Source organism: Protopterus annectens, chromosome 3.part0 (assembly GCF_019279795.1).
Source record: "Protopterus annectens isolate FY-2018-M chromosome 3.part0, PAN1.0, whole genome shotgun sequence".
NCBI lineage: Eukaryota > Metazoa > Chordata > Ceratodontiformes > Protopteridae > Protopterus > Protopterus annectens.
This window is the reverse complement of record NC_056731.1, coordinates 10219827-10241430: the sequence shown is the minus strand read 5'-3', so window position 1 is coordinate 10241430 and position 21604 is coordinate 10219827.

Genomic DNA, 21604 nt, shown 5'->3' with positions numbered 1-21604 from the left:
TCACACCACTAGTTACCTCAAGCTTACCCATCAGTTTGATACGGTGGGGATTAACTATCTCGATGTGTATCTTTATAGTGATGGGAAGTCCTTCCAGTCTCGGATTTTTAGGAAGGACACACATAGTAACGGGTACTTGCACTTTGATAATGCCCACTCCTATTCTACTAAACGAAGTATAATTAAGGGGCAGTGCATTAGAGCTGCCAGGATGACATCTGTCAAGGAATGCATGCTGCAAGAATTATCATATATTGGTAGTCTATTTATGGATAAGGGATATCCCTCTGTTATGATCAAAGATGTGACCTTATATATATCTCAGGAATGGGGTAGAAAGTATCCGCCACTCCTAGGTATAGGACTTCAGAATACCAAGGAGGGAAACAACAATATTAATATTAACATAAATACCAGAAATGATAATTATACCAAAGCATGCATATTAAAATATGGCAGGCACACGAAGAAAGTAAAGGACATTATCATGTCCAATTGGAACATATTGACAAGTGACGTTACTATAAAGGAGAAAGTACCATACAGACCCCAATTTGTATATAAAACGGGGAATAATTTGAAGAGAATAATTGAAGTTAAATATAGTTATCAGAGGAAAGGGAAGATACACAAAGGGGGTACAAAAAAATGTGGACACTGTAATTATTGCAGATACATATTTGAAGAACTTTCTATCACCTTAAACAACAATATAAGAAGCAAGGTGAGATTTTGTCACGGAAATTGTCAGACTCAGCATTTAATATATTTAGCAATATGTGACACATGTAAGAATTATTATGTTGGGAAAACCGATCGCTGTTTTAAAAACAGAATCTACGATCACATGTATTGCATTAAAAAACATGATACTAATAATGCCCTATCTCGTCACCTGATAAATAGCTCAGATTGCACTGGCTTCAAATTTGCCATCTTGGAAGTGGTATCACCCAATCCTAGAGGGGAATATCAAGGCAATCGTGAGTGAAAAGGAAATTAGGTGGCAGATAAGACTCAATGCAGCCACATCCCCTGGACTTAATGAAATGATTCCTACCAAACCCTTAATTAGAGTATAAAACAATACATGCACACATGTAGTGTATTCAGATAAGGCACATTGTCATTCATTTGGTTTATTTGTTCTTCCCTGGTCATATAGGTTGTATAGTGTAGTATTTTTTAGTTTTAATTTCATTTTATACACAGTTTTTTTCTATTATAATCATAATTGTTTTTAAGATGTTCTACGTTATAATCTATATAAAACATGAATTTTGATGCATAGTATTGATATTCTCATTGTTCAATGTTCACAAATGCATATAGTTTGTATAGCATAAAATGTAAGTTAAGGATATAGTATAAGTCTTTTGCAACAGTTCAGTTTTGTGTCTTGTTTAGTTATGGTTAATATTGCTATATGTATTAGACATGGGTCTAAATGCAATATTTTTATTGAATTGTGTTCATAACCACATTGACTGTGTATATACTGACAGATATTTTAAAAGTTTTTTTAAAAGTACTAGGCTGGATAGAAATGAGAGGTATATAATTACTTAATGCCAGCCCAGACATTAATTGAATAATTAGTGTTAATGGCGGTTTTTTTAGTATATAAGGGAGTGAGTTTTGATGTATTGTGTTCTGATGAAGTCTTTTTTATATGGATGAAAGCGCTCAACATTGTCGTTTGTGGTCCAAATAAAGAGTACTGTTTTGGTGCAAGAATCCAGTTTCTCCTGGAATTATTTGCTGCTACGTTGGTGGTTGATTTTTATCTTCATTTTGTTGGATTCCAGGAACTTTTTCTATGTCTCTACAGAGAGCTTGCTAGAAGTGTAGCCATTGGTAGCAGTGTGGGGGGGGGGGGGTAGCTTCATTTCATTGATATTCTGTGCATAACTCATAGCTTAGGGGGTTTCTCTTGCCATATAAGTGTTACATTTTGTGTTAATTCTGCTAAAATATATGTGGTTTGGCTAGCTAAGATCTATGTACAAACAATTGGAAGTATAAGTGAATTTAAGTACAATTTTTATCTGCACTTTTTCATATAGTACTGCATTTTTTTTCACGGAATATTAATTGAATTGAATATTGTGGGCTCTGTGTATCTACAGAGAGCTTGTTATAAGTGCAGCCCTTGTTAGCAGTGGAGGGTAGTTTCATTTCACTGATATTCTGTGTTTAACTCTTAGCACAGGTGGTTTGTCTTGCCATATAAGTGTTACATCTTGTGTTATTTATGCTAAATTATCTGAGCTTTGGCTGGCTAAGATCAGTCTGCAATCAAATGGAAATATAAGGGAATTTACGTAGACTTTTATCAGCACTTTTTCGTACAGTACTGCATTTTATTTATTTATTTTCACTGAATATTAATTGAATTGAATATTGTGGGCTCTGTACCTCTAGTTAGAAGTGTAGCCATTGGTAACAGTGGGGGTAGTTTCATTTCATTGATCTGCCGTGCTTAACTCCTAGCCTATGGGGTTTGTCTTGCCATATAAGAGTTACATCTTGTGTTATTTCTTGTTATTTCTGCTAAAATATCTGAGCTTTGGCTGGCTAAGATCTACCTGCAATCAAGTGGACGTACAAGCAAATTTAAGTACACTTTTATTTGCACTTTTTCATATTGTACTGAATTTTATTTATTTTTTCACAGAATATTAATTGAATTGAATATTGTGTATTCTGTGTCTCTACAGAGAGCTTGTTAGAAGTGTAGCCATTAATAGCAGTGGGGGGTAGTTTCATTTCACTGATATTCTGCATTTAACTCCTAGCCTAGGGGGGTTTGTCTTCCCATATAAGTATTACATATTGTGTTATTTCTGCTAAAATATCTCAGCTTTGCCTGGTTAAGCTCTTGCTGCAATAAACTGCATGTATAAATGAATTTAAGTACACTTTTATCTGCACTTTTTCATATTGTACTGCATTTTATATATTTATTTTCACTGAATAATAATTTAATTGAATATTGTGGGCTCTGTGTCTCTACAGAGAGCTTATTAGAAGTGTAGCCATTGCTAGTAGTGGGGAGTAGTTTCATTTCATTGATATTCTGTGTTTACCTTCTAGCCTAGGGGGTTTGTCTTGCCATATACATGTTACATATTGTGTCATTTCTGCTAAAACATCTGAGCATTGGCTAGCTAATACTTACCTGCAATCAAGTGGATGTATAAGCAAATTTATGTGCACCTTTATCTGCACTTTTTCATAGAGTGCTGCATTTTATTATTTTTTTACTGAATATTAATTTAATTGAATATTGTGGGCTCTGCGTCTCTACAGAGATCTTGTTAGAAGTGTAGCCATTGGTAGCAGTGGGGGGTAGTTTCATTTCATTGATATTCTGTGTTTAACTTCTAGTCTAGGTGGTATGTTTTGCCATATAATTGTTACATCTTGTGTTATTTCTGCTAAAATATTTGAATTTTGGCTGGCTAAGATCTACCTGCAGTCAACTGGAAGTATAAGTGAATTTAAGTACACTTTTATCTTCACTTTTTCATATAGTACTGCATTTTTTTTTTCAAAAATATTAATTGAATTGAATATTGTGGGCTCTGTCTCTACAGAGAGCGTCTTAGAAGTGTAGCCATTAGTAGCAGTGGGGGGTAGTTACATTTCAATGATATTCTGTGTTTAACTTCTAGCCTAGGGGGTTTGTCTTGCCATATAGGTGTTACATCTTGTGTTATTTTTGCTAAAATATCTGAGCTTTGGCTGGCTAAGATCTTCCTGCAATGAACTGGATGTATAAACAAATTTAAGTACACTTTTATCTGCACTTTTTCATATAGCACTGCATTTTATTTATTTTTATAACTGAATTGCTAATTGAATTGAATATTCTTGGCTCTGTGTCTTTACAGGGAGCTTAATAGAAGTGTAAGCATTGATAGCAGTGGGGTAGTTTCATTTCATTGATATTCTGTGCTTAACTCCTAGCCTAGGGAGATTGTCTTGCCATATAAGTGTTAGATCTTGTGTTATTTCTGCTAAAATATCTGAGCTTTTGCTGGTTAAGATCTACCTGCAATCAACTGGATGTATAAGCAAATTTAAGTATAGTTTTATCTGCACTTTTTCATATACTACTGCATTTTATTTATTTTTTCACTGAATATCAATTGAATTGAATATTGTGGGCTCTCTGTCTGTACAGAGAGCTTTATTAGAAGTGTAGCATTGGTAGTAGTGGGGGGTAGTTTCATTTCATTGATCTTATGTGTTTAACTCCTAGCCCAGGGGTTTTATCTTGCCATATAAGTGTTACATCTTGTGTTATTTCTTGTTATTTCTGCTAAAATATCTGAGCTCTGGCTGGCTAAGATCTACCTGCAATCAAGTGGACGTATAAGCAAATTTAAGTACAGTTTTATCTGCACTTTTTCATATAGTACTGAACCTTTTTTCACTGAATATTAATTGAATTGAATATTGTGCGTTCTGTGTCTCTACAGAGAGCTTGTTAGAAGTGTAGCCATTGGTAGCAGTGGGGGGTAGTTTCATTTCATTGATATTTTGTGTTTAACTCCTAGCCCAGGGGTTTGTCTTGCCATATAAGTGTTACATCTTGTGTTATTTCTGCTAAAATATCTGAGCTCTGGCTGGTTAAGATCTTGCTGCAATAAACTGCATGTATAAGCGAATTTAAGTACACTTTTATCTGCACTTTTTCATATTGTACTGCATTTTATTTATTTATTTTCACTGAATAATAATTGAATTGAATATTGTGGGCTCTGTCTCTCTACAGAGAGCTTGTTAGAAGTGTAGCCATTGCTAGCAGTGGGGGGTAGTTTCATTTCATTGATATTCTGTGTTTACCTTCTAGCCTAGGGGGTTTGTCTTGCCATATATGTGTTACATTTTGTGTCATTTCTGCTAAAATATCTGAGCATTGGCTGGCTAATATCTACCTGCAATCGAGTGGATGTATAAGCAAATTTATGTACACTTTTATCTGCACTTTTTCATAGAGTGCCGCATTTTATTTATTTTTTTTTACTGAATATTAATTTAATTGAATATTGTGGGCTCTGTGTCTCTACAGAGATCTTGTTGGAAGTGTAGCCATTGGTAGCAGTGGAGGGTAGTTTTATTTCATTGATATTCTGTGTTTAACTTCTAGTCTAGGGGGTATGTTTTGCCATATAAGTGTTACATCTTGTGTTATTTCTGCTAAAATATCTGAGTTTTGGCTGGCTAAGATCTACCTGCAGTCAACTGGACATATAAGTGAATTTAAGTACACTTTTATCTTCACTTTTTCATATAGTACTGCATTTTATTTTTTTTTCAAAGAATATTAATTAAATTGAATATTGTGGGCTCTCTCTCTACAGAGAGCTTCTTAGAAGTGTAGCCAATAGTAGCAGCGGGGTGGCTAGTTTCATTTCATTGATATTCTGTGTTTAACTCCTAGCCTAGGGGGTTTGTCTTGCCATATAGGTGTTACATCTTGTGTTATTTCTGCTAAAATATCCGAGATTTGGTGGGCTAAGATCTACCTGCAATGAACTGGATGTATAAACTAATTTAAGTACACTTTTATCTGCACTTTTTCATATAGCACTGCATTATATTTATTTTTATCATTGAATTGCTAATTGAATTGATTATTGTTGGCTCTGTGTCTCTACAGGGAGCTTAATAGAAGTGTAAGCATTGATAGCAGTGGGGGTAGTTTCATTTCATTGATATTCTGTGCTTAATGCCTAGCCTAGAGAGTTTATCTTGCCATATAAGTGTTGCACCTTGTGTTATTTCTGCTAAAATATCTGAGCTTTTGCTGGTTAAAATCTACCTGCAATCAACTGGACGTATAAGCAAATTTAAGTACAGTTTTATCTTTACTTTTTCATATACTAGAGGGTTTTATTTATTTTTTCACTGAATATTAATTGAATTGAATATTGTGGGCTCTCTGTCTCTACAGAGAGCTTTATTAGAAGAGTAGCCATTGGTCGTAGTGGGGGTAGTTTCATTTCATTGATCTTCTGTGTTTAACTCCTAGCCTAGGGGGTTGTCTTGCGATATAAGAGTTACATCTTGTGTTATTTCTGCTAAAATATCTAAGCTTTGGCTGGCTAAGATCTACCTGCAATCAAGTGGACGTATAAGAGAATTTACTTATACTTTTATCTGCACTTTTTCATAGAGTACTACATTTTATTTATTTGTTTTCACTGAATATTAATTGAATAGACTATTGTGGGCTCTCTACCTCAACAGAGAGCTTGTTAGAAGTGTAGCAATTGGTAGCAGTGGGGGTAGTTTCATTTCATTGATCTTCTGTGTTTAACTCATAGACAAGGGGGGTTGTCTTGCCATAGAAGTGTTACATCTTGTGTTATTTCTTGTTATTTCTGCTAAAATATCTGAGCATAGGCTGGCTAAGATCTACCTGCAGTCAAGTGTCGTATAACCAAATTTAAGTACACTTTTATTTGCACTTTTTCATATAGTACTGAATTTTATTTATTTTTTCACTGAATATTAATTTATTTGAATATTGTGCATTCTGTGTCTCTACAGAGAGCTTGTTAGAGGTGTAGCCATTGGTAGCAGTGGGGAGTAGTTTCATTTCATTGATATTCTGTGTTTAACTCCTAGCCTAGGGGGTTTGTCTTGCCATATAAGTGTTACATCTTGTGTTATTTCTGCTAAAATATCTAAGCTCTGGCTGGTTAAGATCTTGCTGCAATAAACTGCATGTATAACCGAATTTAAGTACACTTTTATCTGCACTTTTTCATATTGTACTGCATTTTATTTATTTATTTTCACTGAATAATAATTTATTTGAATATTGCGGGGTCTGTCTCTCTACAAAGAGCTTGTTAGAAGTGTAGCCATTGCTAGCAGTGGGGGTTAGTTTCATTTCATTGATATTTTGTGTTTACCTTCTAGCCTAGGGGGTTTGTCTTGCCATATACATGTTACATCTTGTGTCATTTCTGCTAAAATATCTGAGCATTGGCTGGCTAATATCTACCTGCTATCGAGTGGATGTATAAGCAAATTTATGTACACTTTTATCTGCACTTTTTCATAGAGTGCCGCATTTTATTTATTTTTTTTTACTGAATATTAATTTAATTGAATATTGTGGGCTCTGCGTCTCTACAGAGATCTTGTTAGAAGTGTAGCCATTGGTAGCAGTGGGGGGGGGGGTAGTTTTATTTCATTGATATTCTCTGTTTAACTTCTAGTCTAGGGGGTATGTTTTGCCATATAAGTGTTACATCTTGTATTATTTCTGCTAAAATATCTGAGTTTTGGCTCGCTAAGATCTACCTGCAGTCAGCTGGACATATAAGTGAATTTAAGTACACTTTTATCTTCACACTTTCAGTACTGCATTTTATTTTTTTTTCAAAGAATATTAATTAAATTGAATATGGTGGGCTCTTTCTCTACAGAGAGCTTCTTAGAAGTGTAGCCAATAGCACCAGTGGGGGGGCTAGTTTCATTTCATTGATATTCTGTGTTTAACTCCTAGCCTAGGGGATTTGTCTTGCCATATATGTGTTACATCTTGTGTTATTTCTGCTAAAATATCCGAGCTTTGGCGGGCTAAGATCTACCTACAATGAACTGGATGTATAAACTAATTTAAGTACACTTGTATCTGCACTTTTTCGTATAGCACTGCATTTTATTTATTTTTATCATTGAATTGCTAAATTGAATTGATTATTCTTGGCTCTGTGTCTCTACAGGGAGCTTACTAGAAGTGTAAGCATTGATAGCAGTGGGGGTAGTTTCATTTCATCGATATTCTGTACTTAACGCCTAGCCTAGAAAGTTTATCTTGCCAGATAAGTGTTACATCTTGTGTTATTTCTGCTAAAATATCTGAGCTTTTGCTGGTTAAGATCTACCTGCAATCAACTGGACATATAAGCAAATTTAAGTACAGTTTTATCTTTACTTTTTCATATACTACTGTGTTTTATTTATTTTTTCATTGAATATTAATTGGATTGAATATTGTGGGCTCTCTATCTCTACAGAGAGCTTTATTAGAAGTGTAGCCATTGGTAGTAATGGGGGGTAGTTTCATTTCATTGATCTTCTGTGTTTAACGCCTAGCCTAGGGGTATTGTCTTGCCATATAAGTGTTACGACTTGTGTTATTTCTGCTAAAATATCTGAGCTTTGGCTGGCTATGATCTACCTGCAATCAAGTGGATGTATAAGCAAATTTAAGTACACTTTTATCTGCACTTTTTCATATAGTACTGAATTTTTTCTCTGAATATTAATTTAATTGAATATTGTGCATTCTGTGTCTCTACAGAGAGCTTGTTAGAAGTGTAGCCATTGGTAGCAGTGGTGGGTAGTTTCATTTCATTGATATTCTGTGTTTAACTCTTAGCCTAGGTGGTTTGTCTTGCCATATAAGTGTTATATCTTGTGTTATTTCTGCTAAAATATCTGAGCTTTGGCTGGCTAAGATCTACCTGCAATCAATTGGATGTATAAGAGAATTTACTTATACTTTTATCGGCACTTTTTCATAGAGTACTACATTTTATTTATTTGTTTTGACTGAATATTAATTGAATTGACTATTGTGAGCTCTCTACCTCTACAGAGAGCTTGTTAGAAGTGTAGCAATTGGTAGCAGTGGGGGTAGGTTCATTTCATTGATCTTCTGTGTTTAACTCCTATCGTAGGGGATTTGTCTTGCCATAGAACTGTTACATCTTGTGTTATTTCTTGTTATTTCTGCTAAAATATCTGAGCATAGGCTGGCTAAGATCTACCTGCAGTCAAGTGTCATATAAGCAAATTTAAGTACACTTTTATTTGCACTTTTTCATATAGTACTGAATTTTATTTATTTTTTTCACTGAATATTAATTTAATTGAATATTGTGCATTCTGTGTCTCTACAGAGAGCTTGTTAGAGGTGTAGCCATTGGTAGCAGTGGGGAGTAGTTTTATTTCATTGATATTCTGTGTTTAACTCCTAGCCTAGGGGGTTTGTCTTGCCATATAAGTGTTACATCTTGTGTTATTTCTGCTAAAATATCTGAGCTCTGGCTGGTTAAGATCTTGCTTTAATAAACTGCATGTATAAGCAAATTTAAGTACACTTTTATCTGCACTTTTTCATATTGTACTGCATTTTATTTTTTTATTTTCAATGAATAATAATTGAATTGAATATTGTGGGCTCTGTCTCTCTACAGAGAGCTTGTTAGAAGTGTAGCCACTGCTAGCAGTGAGGGTTAGTTTCATTTCATTGATATTTTGTGTTTACCTTCTAGCCTAGGGGGTTTGTCTTGCCATATACGTGTTACATCTTGTGTCATTTCTGCTAAAATATCTGAGCATTGGCTGGCTAATATCTACCTGCTATCGAGTGGATGTATAAGCAAATTTATGTACACTTTTATCTGCACTTTTTCATAGAGTGACGCATTTTATTTATTTTTTTACTGAATATGAATTTAATTGAATATTGTGGGCTCTGCGTCTCTACAGAGATCTTGTTAGAAGTGTAGCCATTGGTAGCAGTGGGGGGGTAGTTTTATTTCATTGATATTCTGTGTTTAACTTCTAGTCTAGGGGGTATGTTTTGCCATATAAGTGTTTCATTTTGTATTATTTCTGTTAAAATATCTGAGTTTTGGCTGGCTAAGATCTACCTGCAGTCAGCTGGACATATAAGGGAATTTAAGTACACTTTTATCTTCACTTTTTCATATAGTACTGCATTTTATTTTTTTTTCAAAGAATATTAATTAAATTGAATACTGTGGGCTTTTTCTCTACAGAGAGCTTCTTAGAAGTGTAGCCAATAGTACCAGTGGGGGGGGGCTAGTTTCATTTCATTGATATTCTGTGTTTAACTCTTAGCCCAGGTGGTTTGTCTCACCATATAAGTGTTACATCTTGTGTTATTTCTGCTAAAATATCTGAGCTTTGGCTTGCTAAGATCTACCTGCAATTAACTGGATGTATAAACTAATTTAAGTACACTTTTATCTGCATTTTTTCATATACAACTGCATTTTATTTATTTTTATCATTGAATTGCTAATTGAATTGAATATTCTTGGCTCTGTGTCTCTACAGGGAGCTTAATAGAAGTGTAAGCATTGATAGCAGTGGAGGTAGTTTCATTTCATTGATATTCTGTGCTTAACTCCTAGCCTAGGGAGTTTATCTTGCCATATAAGTGTTACATCTTGTGTTATTTCTGCTAAAATATCTGAGCTTTTGCTGGTTAAGATCTACCTGCAATCAACTGGATGTATAAGCAAATTTAAGTACAGTTTTATCTGCACTTTTTCATGTACTACTGCGTTTTATTTATTTTTTCACTGAATATTAATTGAATTGAATATTGTGGGCTCTCTGTCTCTACAGAGAGCTTTATTAGAAATGTAGCCATTGGTAGTAGTGGGGGGTAGTTTCATTTCATTTATCTTCTGTGTTTAACTCCTAGCCTAGGGGTTTTGTCTTGCCCTATAAGTGTTACATCTTGTGTTATTTCTTGTTATTTCTGCTAAAATATCTGAGCTTTGGCTGGCTAAGATCTACCTGCAATCAAATGGACGTATAAGCAAATTTAAGTACACTTTTATCTGCACTTTTTCATATAGTACTGAATTATTTTCACTGAATATTAATTTAATTGAATATTGTGCATTCTGTGTCTCTACAGAGAGCTTGTTAGAAGTGTAGCCATTGGTAGCAGTGTGGGGGTAGTTTCATTTCATTGATATTTTGTGTTTAACTCCTAGCCTAGGGGGTTTGTCTTGCCATATTAGTGTTACATCTTGTGTTATTTCTGCTAAAATATCTGAGCTTTGGCTGGCTAAGTTCTACCTGCAATAAACTGCATGTATAAGTGAATTTAAGTACACTTTTATCTGCACTTTTTCATATAGTACTGCATTTTATTTATTTTCACTGAATATTAATTTAATTGAATATTGTGGGCTCTGTGTCTCTACAGAGAGCTTGCTAGAAGTGTAGCCATTGGTAGCAGTGGGGGTAGTTTCATTTCATTGATATTCTGTGTATAACTCGTAGCTTGGGGGGTTTCTTGCCATATAAGTGTTGCATTTTGTGTTATTTCTGCTAAAATATCTGAGCTTTCGCTAGCCAAGATCTCCCTACAAACAACTGGAAGTATAAGTGAATTTAACTACAATTTTATATGCACTTTTTCATATAGTACTGCATTTTTTTTTCATGAATATTAATTGAATTGGATATTGTGGGCTCTGTGTCTCTTCAGAGAGCTTGTTAGAAGTGGAGTCCTTTGTAGCAGTGGTGGGTAGTTTCATTTCATTGATATTCTGTGTTTAACTCTTAGCCTAGGTGGTTTGTCTTGCCATATAAGTGTTATATCTTGTGTTATTTCTGCTAAAATATCTGAGCTTTGGCTGGCTAAGATCTACCTGCAATCAATTGGATGTATAAGAGAATTTACTTATACTTTTATCGGCACTTTTTCATAGAGTACTACATTTTATTTATTTGTTTTCACTGAATATTAATTGAATTGACTATTGTGGGCTCTCTACCTCTACAGAGAGCTTGTTAGAAGTGTAGCAATCGGTAGCAGTGGGGGTAGGTTCATTTCATTGATCTTCTGTGTTTAACTCCTATCATAGGGGGTTTGTCTTGCCATAGAACTGTTACATCTTGTGTTATTTCTTGTTATTTCTGCTAAAATATCTGAGCGTAGGCTGGCTAAGATCTACCTGCAATCAAGTGGACGTATTCGTGAATTTAAGTACACTTTTATTTGCACTTTTTCATATAGTACTGCATTTTATTTATTTATTTTCACTTAATATTAATTGAATTGAATATTGTGGGCTCTGTGTCTCTACAGAGAGCTTGTTAGAAGTGTAGCCATTGGTAGCAGTGGGGGTAGTTTCATTTCATTGATATTCTGTGTTTAACTCATAGCCTAGGGGGTTTGTCTTGCCATATAAGTGTTACATCTTGTGTTATTTCTGCTAAAATATCTGAGCTTTGACTGGTTAAGATCTACCTGCAATCAACTGGATGTATAAGCGAATTTCAGTACACTTTTATCTGCACTTTTTCATATTGTACTGCATTTTATTTATTTATTTTCACTTAATATTAATTGAATTGAATATTGTGGGCTCTGTGTCTCTACAGAGAGCTTGTTAGAAGTGTAGCCATTGGTAGCAGTGGGGGTAGTTTCATTTCATTGATATTCTGTGTTTAACTTCTAGCCTTGGTGGTTTGTCTTGCCATATGAGTGTTACATTTTGTGTTATTTCTGCTAAAATATCTGAGCTTAGGCTGACTAAGATCTACCTACAATCAACTGGACATATAACCAAATTTATGTACACTTTTATCTGCACTTTTACATATAGTACTGCATTTTATTTATTTTTCTCTGAATATAAACTGAATTGAATATTGTGGGCTCTGTATCTCAACAGTGATCTTGTTAGAAGTGTAGCCATTGGTAGCAGTAGGGGGTAGTTTAATTTCATTGATATTTTGTGTTTAACTCCTAGCCTACTGATTTGTCTTGCCTTTAAGTGCTACATGTTGTGTTATTTCTGCTAAATATCTGATATTTGGCTGGCAAGATCTACCTGCAATCAACTGGATGTATAAGTGAATTTAAGTACAGTTTTATCTGTACTTTTTCATATAGTACTGTATTTTATTTTTTTTTCAAAGAATATTAATTAAATAGAATATTGTGGGCTCTCTCTCTATAGAGAGCTTCTTAGAAGTGTAGCCAATAGTAGCAGTGGGGGGGGGCTAGTTTCATTTCATTGATATTCTGTGTTTAACTCCTAGCCTAGGGGGTTTGTCTTGCCATATAGGTGTCACATCTTGTGTTATTTCTGCTAAAATATTCAAGCTTTGGTGGGCTAAGATCTACCTGCAATGAACTGGATGTATAAACTAATTTAAGTACACTTTTATCTGCACTTTTTCATATAACACTGCGTTTTATTTATTTTTATCATTGAATTGCTAATTGAATTAAATATTCTTGGCTCTATGTCTCTACAGGGAGCTTAATATAAGTGTAAGCATTGATAGCAGTGGGGGTAGTTTCATCTCATGGATATTCTGTGCTTAACTCCTAGCCTAGGGAGTTTATCTTGCCATATACGTGTTACATATTGTGTTATTTCTCCTAAAATATCTGAGCTTTTGCTGGTTAAGATCTACCTGCAATCAACTGGATGTATAAGCAAATTTAAGTACAGTTTTATCTGCACTTTTTCATATACTACTGCGTTTTATTTATTTTTTCACTGAATATTAATTGAATTGAATATTGTGGGCTCTCTGTCTCTACAGAGAGCTTTATTAGAAGTGTAGCCATTGGTAGTAGTGTGGGGTAGTTTCATTTCATTTATCTTCTGTGTTTAACTCCTAGCCTAGGGGTTTTGTCTTGCCATATAAGTGTTACATCTTGTGTTATTTCTTGTTATTTCTGCTAAAATATCTGGGCTTTGGCTGGCTAAGATCTACCTGCAATCAAGTGGATGTATAAGAAAATTTAAGTACACTTTTATCTGCACTTTTTCATATAGTACTGAATTTTTTTTCATTGAATATTAATTTAATTGAATATTGTGCATTCTGTGTCTCTACAGAGAGCTTGTTAGAAGTGTAGCCATTGGTAGCAGTTGGGGTAGTTTCATTTCATTGATATTTTGTGTTTAACTCCTAGCCTGGGGGTTTGTCTTGCCATATTAGTGTTACATCTTGTGTTATTTCTGCTAAAATATCTGAGCTTTGTCTGGCTAAGTTCTACCTGCAATAAACTGCATGTATAAGTGAATTTAAGTACACTTTTATCTGCACCTTTTCATATAGTACTGCATTTTATTTATTTATTTTCACTGAATATTAATTGAATTGAATATTGTGGGCTCTGTGTCTCTACAGAGAGCTTGCTAGAAGTGTAGCCATTGGTAGCAGTGGGGGTAGTTTCATTTCATTGATATTCTGTGTATAACTCGTAGCTTAGGGGGTTTCTCTTGCCATATAAGTGTTACATTTTGTGTTATTTCTGCTAAAATATCTGAGCTTTGGCTAGCTAAGATCTACCTACAAACAACTGGAAGTATAAGTGAATTTAACTACAATTTTATCTGCACTTTTTCATATAGTACTGCATTTTTTTTTCACTGAATATTAATTGAATTGCATATTGTGGGCTCTGTGTCTCTACAGAGAGCTTGTTAGAAGTGGAGCCCTTTGTAGCAGTGGGGGGTAGTTTCATTTCATTGATATTCTGTGTTTAACTCTTAGCCCAGGTGGTTTGTCTTGCCATATAAGTGTTACATCTTGTGTTATTTCTGCTAAAATATCTGAGCTTTGGCTGGCTAAGATCTACCTGCAATCGATTGGACGTATAAGAGAATTTACTTATACTTTTATCTGCACTTTTTCATAGAGTACTACATTTTATTTATTTGTTTTCACTGAATATTAATTGAATTGAATATTGTGCACTCTCTACTCTACAGAGAGCTTGTTAGAAGTGTAGCAATCGGTAACAGTGGGGGTAGTTTCATTTCATTGATCTTCTGTGTTTAACACCTAGCCTAGGGGGTTTGTCTTGTCATAGATGTGTTGCATCTTGTGTTATTGCTTGTTATTTCTGCTAAAATATCTGAGCGTAGGCTGGCTAAGATCTACCTGCAATCAAGTGGACGTATAAGCGAATTTAAGTACACTTTTATTTGCACTTCATATAGTACTGAATTTTATTTATTTTTTCACTGAATATTAATTTAACTGAATATTGTGCGTTCTGTATCTCTACAGAGAACTTGTTAGAAGTGTAGCCATTGGTAGCAGTGGGGAGTAGTTTCATTTCATTGATATTCTGTGTTTAACTCCTAGCCTAGGGGGTTTGTCTTGCCATATAAGTGGTACATCATGTGTTTTTTCAGCTAAAATATCTGAGCTATGACTGGCTAAGAGCTACCTGCAATCAACTTGAGGTATAAGGGAATTTAAGTAACTTCTATCTTCATTTTTTCATATAGCACTGGATTTCATTTTTTTTCACTGAATATTAATTGACTTGAATATTGTGGCCTCTGTGTCTCTACAGAGAGCTTGTTAGAAGTGTAGCCATTGGTAGCAGTTGGAGTAGTTTCATTTTATTGATATTCTGTATTTAACTCCTAGCCTAGGGTGTTTGTCTTGCCATATAAGTGTTACATCTTTTGTTATTTCTGCTAAAATATCTGAGCTTTGGCTGGCTAAGATCTGCCTGCAATCAACTGGACATATACACGAATTTAAGTACACTTTTATCTGCACTTTTTCATATAGTACTGCATTTTATTTAGTTTTTTCACAGAATATTAGTTGAATTTAATATTGTGGGCTCTGTGCGTCTACAAATCACTTGTTAGAAGTATAGCCACTGGTAGCAGTGGGGGTAGTTTTATTTCATTGATATTTTGTGTTTAACTCCTAGCCTAGTGAGTTTGTCTTACCATATAAGTGTTACATCTTGTGTTATTTCTGTTAAAATATCTGAGCTTTGGCTGGCAAAGATCTATGTGCAATCAACTGGACGTATAAGCAAATTCAAGTACAGTTTTATCTGCACTTTTTCATATATTACTGCATTTTTTTTTCACTGAATATTAATTGAATTGAATATTGTGGGCTCTGTGTCTCTACAGACAGATTGTTAGAAGTGTAGCCATTCGTAGCAGTTGGTGGGGGGGGTAGTTTCATTTCATTGATATTCTGTGTATAATTCCTAGCCTAGTGAATTTCACTTGACATATATGTGTTACATCTTGTATTATTTCTGCTAAAATATCTGAGCTTTGGCTGGCTAAGATATACCTGCAGTCAGCTGGATGTATAAGTGAATTGAATTAAAATTTTATCTGGACTTTTTCATAGAGTACTGTGTTTTATTTATTTTTTTACTGAATATTAATTGATGTGAATATTGTTGGCTCTGTGTCTCTAAAGAGATTTTGTTAGAAGTGTAGCCATTGGTAGCAGTGAGGGTTAGTTTCATTTCATTGATATTCTGTGTTTAACTTCTAGCCTAGGGGGTTTGTCTTGTCATATAAGTGTTACATCTTGTGTTATTTCTGCTAAAATACCTGAGCTTTGGCTGGCTAAGATCTACCTGCAATCAACTGGACGAATAAGCAAATTTGAGTACACTTTTATCTGCATTTTTTATATAGTACTGCATTTTATTTATTGTTTTCACTAAATATTAATTGAATTGAATATTGTGGGCTCTGTGTCTCTACAGAGAACTCTTTAGAAGTGTAGCCATTTGCAGCAGTAGGTGGTGGTTTCATTTCATTGATATTCTCTGTTTAACTCCTAGCCTAGGGGGTTTGTCTTGCCATATAAATGTTATATCTTGTGTTATTTCTGCTAAAATATATGTGCTTTGGCTGGCTAAGACCTACCTGCAATCAACTGGATGTATAAGTGAATTTAAGTACACTTTTATCTACACTTTTTGATATAGTCCTGCACTTTATTTTTTTTCACTGAATATTAATTGAATTGAATATTGTGGGATCTGTTTCTCTACAGACAGCTTGTTAGAAGTGTACCCATTGGTAGCAGTGGAGGGTTGTTTCATTTCATTGATATTCTGTGTATAACTCCTAGCCTAGGGGGGTTGTCTTGCCATATAAGTCATACATCATGTGTTATTTTAGCTAAAATATCGGAGATATGACTGGCTAAGATCTACCTGCAATCAACTTGAGGTATAAGCAAATTTAAGTAACTTTTATCTTCACTTTTTAATATAGCACTGGATTTTATTTATTTTTTCACTGAATTGCTAATTGAATTGAATATTGTGTGCTCTGTGTCTCTACAAGGAGCTTGTTAGAAGTGTAGCCATTGGTAGCAGTCGGGGTAGTTTCATTTCATTGATATTCTGTGATTAACTCTTAGCCTAGGGGGTTTGTCTTGCCATATAAGTGTTATATCTTGTGTTATTTCTGCTAAAATATCTGAGCTTTGGCTGGCTAAGATCTACCTGCAATCAACTGGATGTATAGGCGAATTTAAGTACACTTTTATCTGCACTTTTTCATATACTACTGCATTTTATTTTTTTTCACTGAATATTAATTGAATTGAATATTGTGGCTCTGTGTCTCTACAGAGACTTTATTAGAAGTGTAGTCATTGATAGCAGTGGGTGGTAGTTTTATTTCATTGATATTCTGTGTTTAACTCCTAGCCTAGGGGGTTTGTCTTGCCATATAAGTGTTACATCTTGTGTTATTCCTGCTAAAATGTCTGAGCTTTGGCTGATTAAGATCTAGCTGCAATCAACTGGATGTATAAGCAAACTTAAGTACACTTTTATCTGCAGTTTTTCATATAGTGCTGCATTTTATTTTTGTTTTCACTGGATATTAATTGAATTGAATATTGTGGGCTCTGTGTCTCTACAGAGAGCTTGTTAGACGTGTAGCCATTGGTAGCAGTGGGAGGTAGTTTCATTTTATTGATATTCTTTGTATAACTTCTAGTCTGGGGTTTAACTTGCGATATATGTGTTACATCTTGTGTTATTTCTGCTAAAATATCTGAGCTTTGGCAAGCAAATATTTCCCTGCAATCAACTGGATGTATGAGTGAATTTAAGTACACTTTTATCTGCACTTTTCTATATAGTACTGCATTTTATTATTTTTTTTTTCACTGAATAATAATTAAATTGAATATTGTGGGCTCTGTGTCTCTACAGAGAGCTTGTTAGAAGTGTAACCATTGGTAGCAGTGGGGGGTACTTTCATATCATTGATATTCTGTGTTTAACTCCTAGCCTAGGGGTTTGTCTTGCCATTTAAGTGTTACCTCTTTTGTTATTTCTCCTAAAATGTTTGAGCTTTGGCTGGGTTAGATCAGCTTGCAATCAACTGGACGTATAAGCAAATTTACGTACACTTTTGTTTGCACTTTTTCATATAGTACTGCATTTTATCTATTTTTTCACTGAATATTAATTGAATTTTTGTGGGCTCTGTGTCACTACAGTTAGTTCCCCATTGTCCATACCTGTTCTTGTTTTGGTGTTAATCTTGATGGCTTTTAAATTGCCCGCCCCTCTTGTAAATTTGTATTTGGATACTCCTTTTGGGCCCCTCTCATTTGGTCACTCAACTGAGTGCAGTGAGATCATATTTTTATTTCAGACACTCCTACTATTCCCATCTCTTCAGCTGTATTCACTGTGTACAAAGAGAGCATTTGGTAAAGACAAACCCTGTAGCCTCTTAATCCTGCTCTGTTCCCTCCATAAAAAATAAAAAAAAAAATATATATAGATAGATAGATAGATAGATAGATACCCCCCAACAAAGGTAACCACTATGAAAAAATTCTCCAAGCTAACTTTGGGCTCCTAAAAACAGAGGTGGCTAACTTCATGGCACCCATGCAAATGGAGAATAGTTGCATGACCGCCAAATCATACACCAGTGCACTGTACGAACACGTACACAAATGCATGGATCTCGCCATACCCAATAGAATTAAGATGCTCTCCTCAAAAAAAAGGATGCCAATCTGGTGGTCCCCTGCCATAAACAAACTCTACAACAGAAGGAGGAAACTGATGTGGAATAAGGTGAGATCCCAAGACTGGAAAAATCCCTTATCAGCCTCAAGAAAAGGTTGAGATCCCACATCAAATCCTCTAAAGCTAGCTATGAAAACCAAATTGCAACAGATAGTAAAGACAACCACAAGGCCTTCTATAGCTATGTAAAGAATCTCCATGCCAATACCCAGATTTCCTCTGAGCTACTGGACAATGGTACCTCCTATACCGGGCCAACATATATTGCATATATACTGGCGGAGAGATTCAGTACTAACTTTAGTCCCCCAAAGGACTAATCCCAATACCAGTAGATTGCCAGGCACCCAATATTACTGCTGCACAGGTTAAAACAGCTCTATCCAAGGCCAAGAATACAGCTTCTATGGGACCTGAGAGTATCCCTGGCTGTGTTCTACATGAACTACAGAGTGAACTGGCACCTCAACTTTGTGTCCTGTTCAATCACAGCCTCACTTCAGGCTTTGTCCCTACCAAATGGTGCACTGCTACAGTCATCCCTCTGCAGAAAGTAGGAGCGACTACAGACCCCAGGAACTATCGCCCCATTAGCCTGATGAGTCTGCTATGCAAAGCTATGGAACGCATCATCATGGATATAATAAACAAGGATATAGGGAATCTCCAAACTCTGGATCTAAACAGTTTGGTTTTGTGAAGGGTAGATCATGCCTGCTCAACCTGGTCAACTTCTTTGAGTCAGTCACCAGTGCTGAGGATGAAGGCAAGTTGGTTCATACAGCCTACCTCAATCTGGTCAAGGCCTTTGATACCATTCCCCACTCAGGAATCATAGAAAAACTTACTAAGCTTGGATTCAACCCCTATACCACTAGGTGGGTTGCAAACTGGCTCACAGATAGAACCCACCGTGTGAAAGTAGCTGACTCCAAGTCAGACTGCTGACCAAGTCACAACTGGAGTCCCATAGGGTTCGGTCCTGGGTCCTCTCTTGTTTGGTATCTACTTCTCTGAAGTCCAGGCCAACAGGAAGGGACTCTGGCTGACAAAGCTGGCAGATGATTGCAAGCTGGGAGCTATTATTAACTCCCCAAGTGATGTTGACATCTTACAGAAAGGCCTCAATGAGACCAATGACTGGTGTCAGAACCATGGCCTTAAGCTCAATTCCAAAAAATATGTCTTCATCCCCTTTGGGAAAAACCTGGTTCCCTTGAATTACCACATTGATGGTAGTCCACTGAACACAGAAGGCGTTATAAGAGATCTGGGAACACAGGTTGACAGCAACCTCTCTTTTGACCACCATGTTGCCACTGTGGTCAGAAAGTCCTTCTATGTGGCACATCTCATTACTAATGGTTTTGCATCCATGAAGAAAGAGGTCATTGTCTCCCTCTACTCTTCCCTCATTAGGCCAGTCATCGAGTACAATGCCCCATTTGGCATGTACCTCACTAGACACCTGCAGCAACTGGAGAGGCTGCAAAAGTACCTCACAAAGAGGATTATAGGCCTTAAAGGACCACCACGGGCAAATGATGAAGAAAACATATATTTTTTATCTTGCCATGATTTACTACACCTCCCAAAGCTGCCTGCAGCAAAATAAGTACTCATTCCTAATTTTATTTTGTTTTTACCTGTCTGCTCTCATGGGGGCAGACATTGTGATTCCTTTGGAAAGCTAAATCTGTCCCATAATGCACAGACTGTGAGAACAAATAGCCCTACCATTTGTTGTCAGACTAGACTTCCATTCACTTAGAATGGAACACCTGAAGTAAACTGCAAAGTTTGAGAGTTTGCAGCTCATGTGTCATTGACTGGTATGTGCTGAGTTTTACAAATGTTGTTCCTACTGATGTACTACACATTCTCTGAAAGAAACTTGCAAAAGTGTCAACAAATTACTGAGATAAAAAAGACTTTTCACAAGGAACAGTTTTGCAAGTAGACATCAAAAAATAGCCTCGTGTGACACTAAATCTGTTCCCTTGTATGTCTCTTCACTTCTGAATAGCATTTCCCAGGAATAAAAAAAAAAAAGCAAACGCATCAGTCCAGAGTTTAGACCAGTCTATCCATTTTTTTAAAATGTGTACAGTAAAATATTCAACTTGTAATGCATTTTGGCTGCTGACATGGTTATCTTTACATAGTTATTCTCTTGTAGTATAACCTGAACTTATGGTATTTAATGATATATTTTACAACAGTTCTCAGTTTCTTAACAATGACCTCCCAAGCCTCTGATGTGACCTAGTACTTTTTCTTACAATTGCTTTATGTAGTTTGTCTTAGTTGTATACTTGTAGCATGTTCCTCATCCTCTCAGCAACAGACTCCTGGAGAAAAACTTCCAAAGCAGATACTTGTATTGAAAGAGTACTAGCAGATGTAGCAGTGATACCACACTCCACAACAATGCACTCAAACATAGTACTGACAAACACAGGGGAATCTGCGTGTCTGAATCAAGCAGTGATGAAATTGCAGCACAATTTTACTCAATCTCTCGATTTCATAATGCATAACATTCGTACCACATTTACAGAGGCAGATCTCCACAAACACAGCTACCCACACACACACAACTGCTACAGTCCAGTTTCTCCCTACAGTTATTGCAAGCCAAGAATAACACTTTTTAATAAGTATACCTACCAGACAAGTCTGCATAGCACACTTGGTCTACCTGCATCATCGCAGCTCGGGCCCTTCCCCCCAGCAACTGTAACATTGCCAGATAAAACCACTGCTATGGTCCGGTTTCTCTCTACAGTTATTGCAAGCCAAGAATAACACTTTTTAATAAGGATACCTACCAGACAAGTCTGCATAGCACACTTGGTCTACCTACATCATCGCAGCTTGGGCCCTCCCCCCAGCAACTGTAACATTGCCAGATAAAACCACTGCTATGGTCCGGTTTCTCCCTACAATTATTGTAAGCCAAGAATGACACTTTTTGATAAGGAT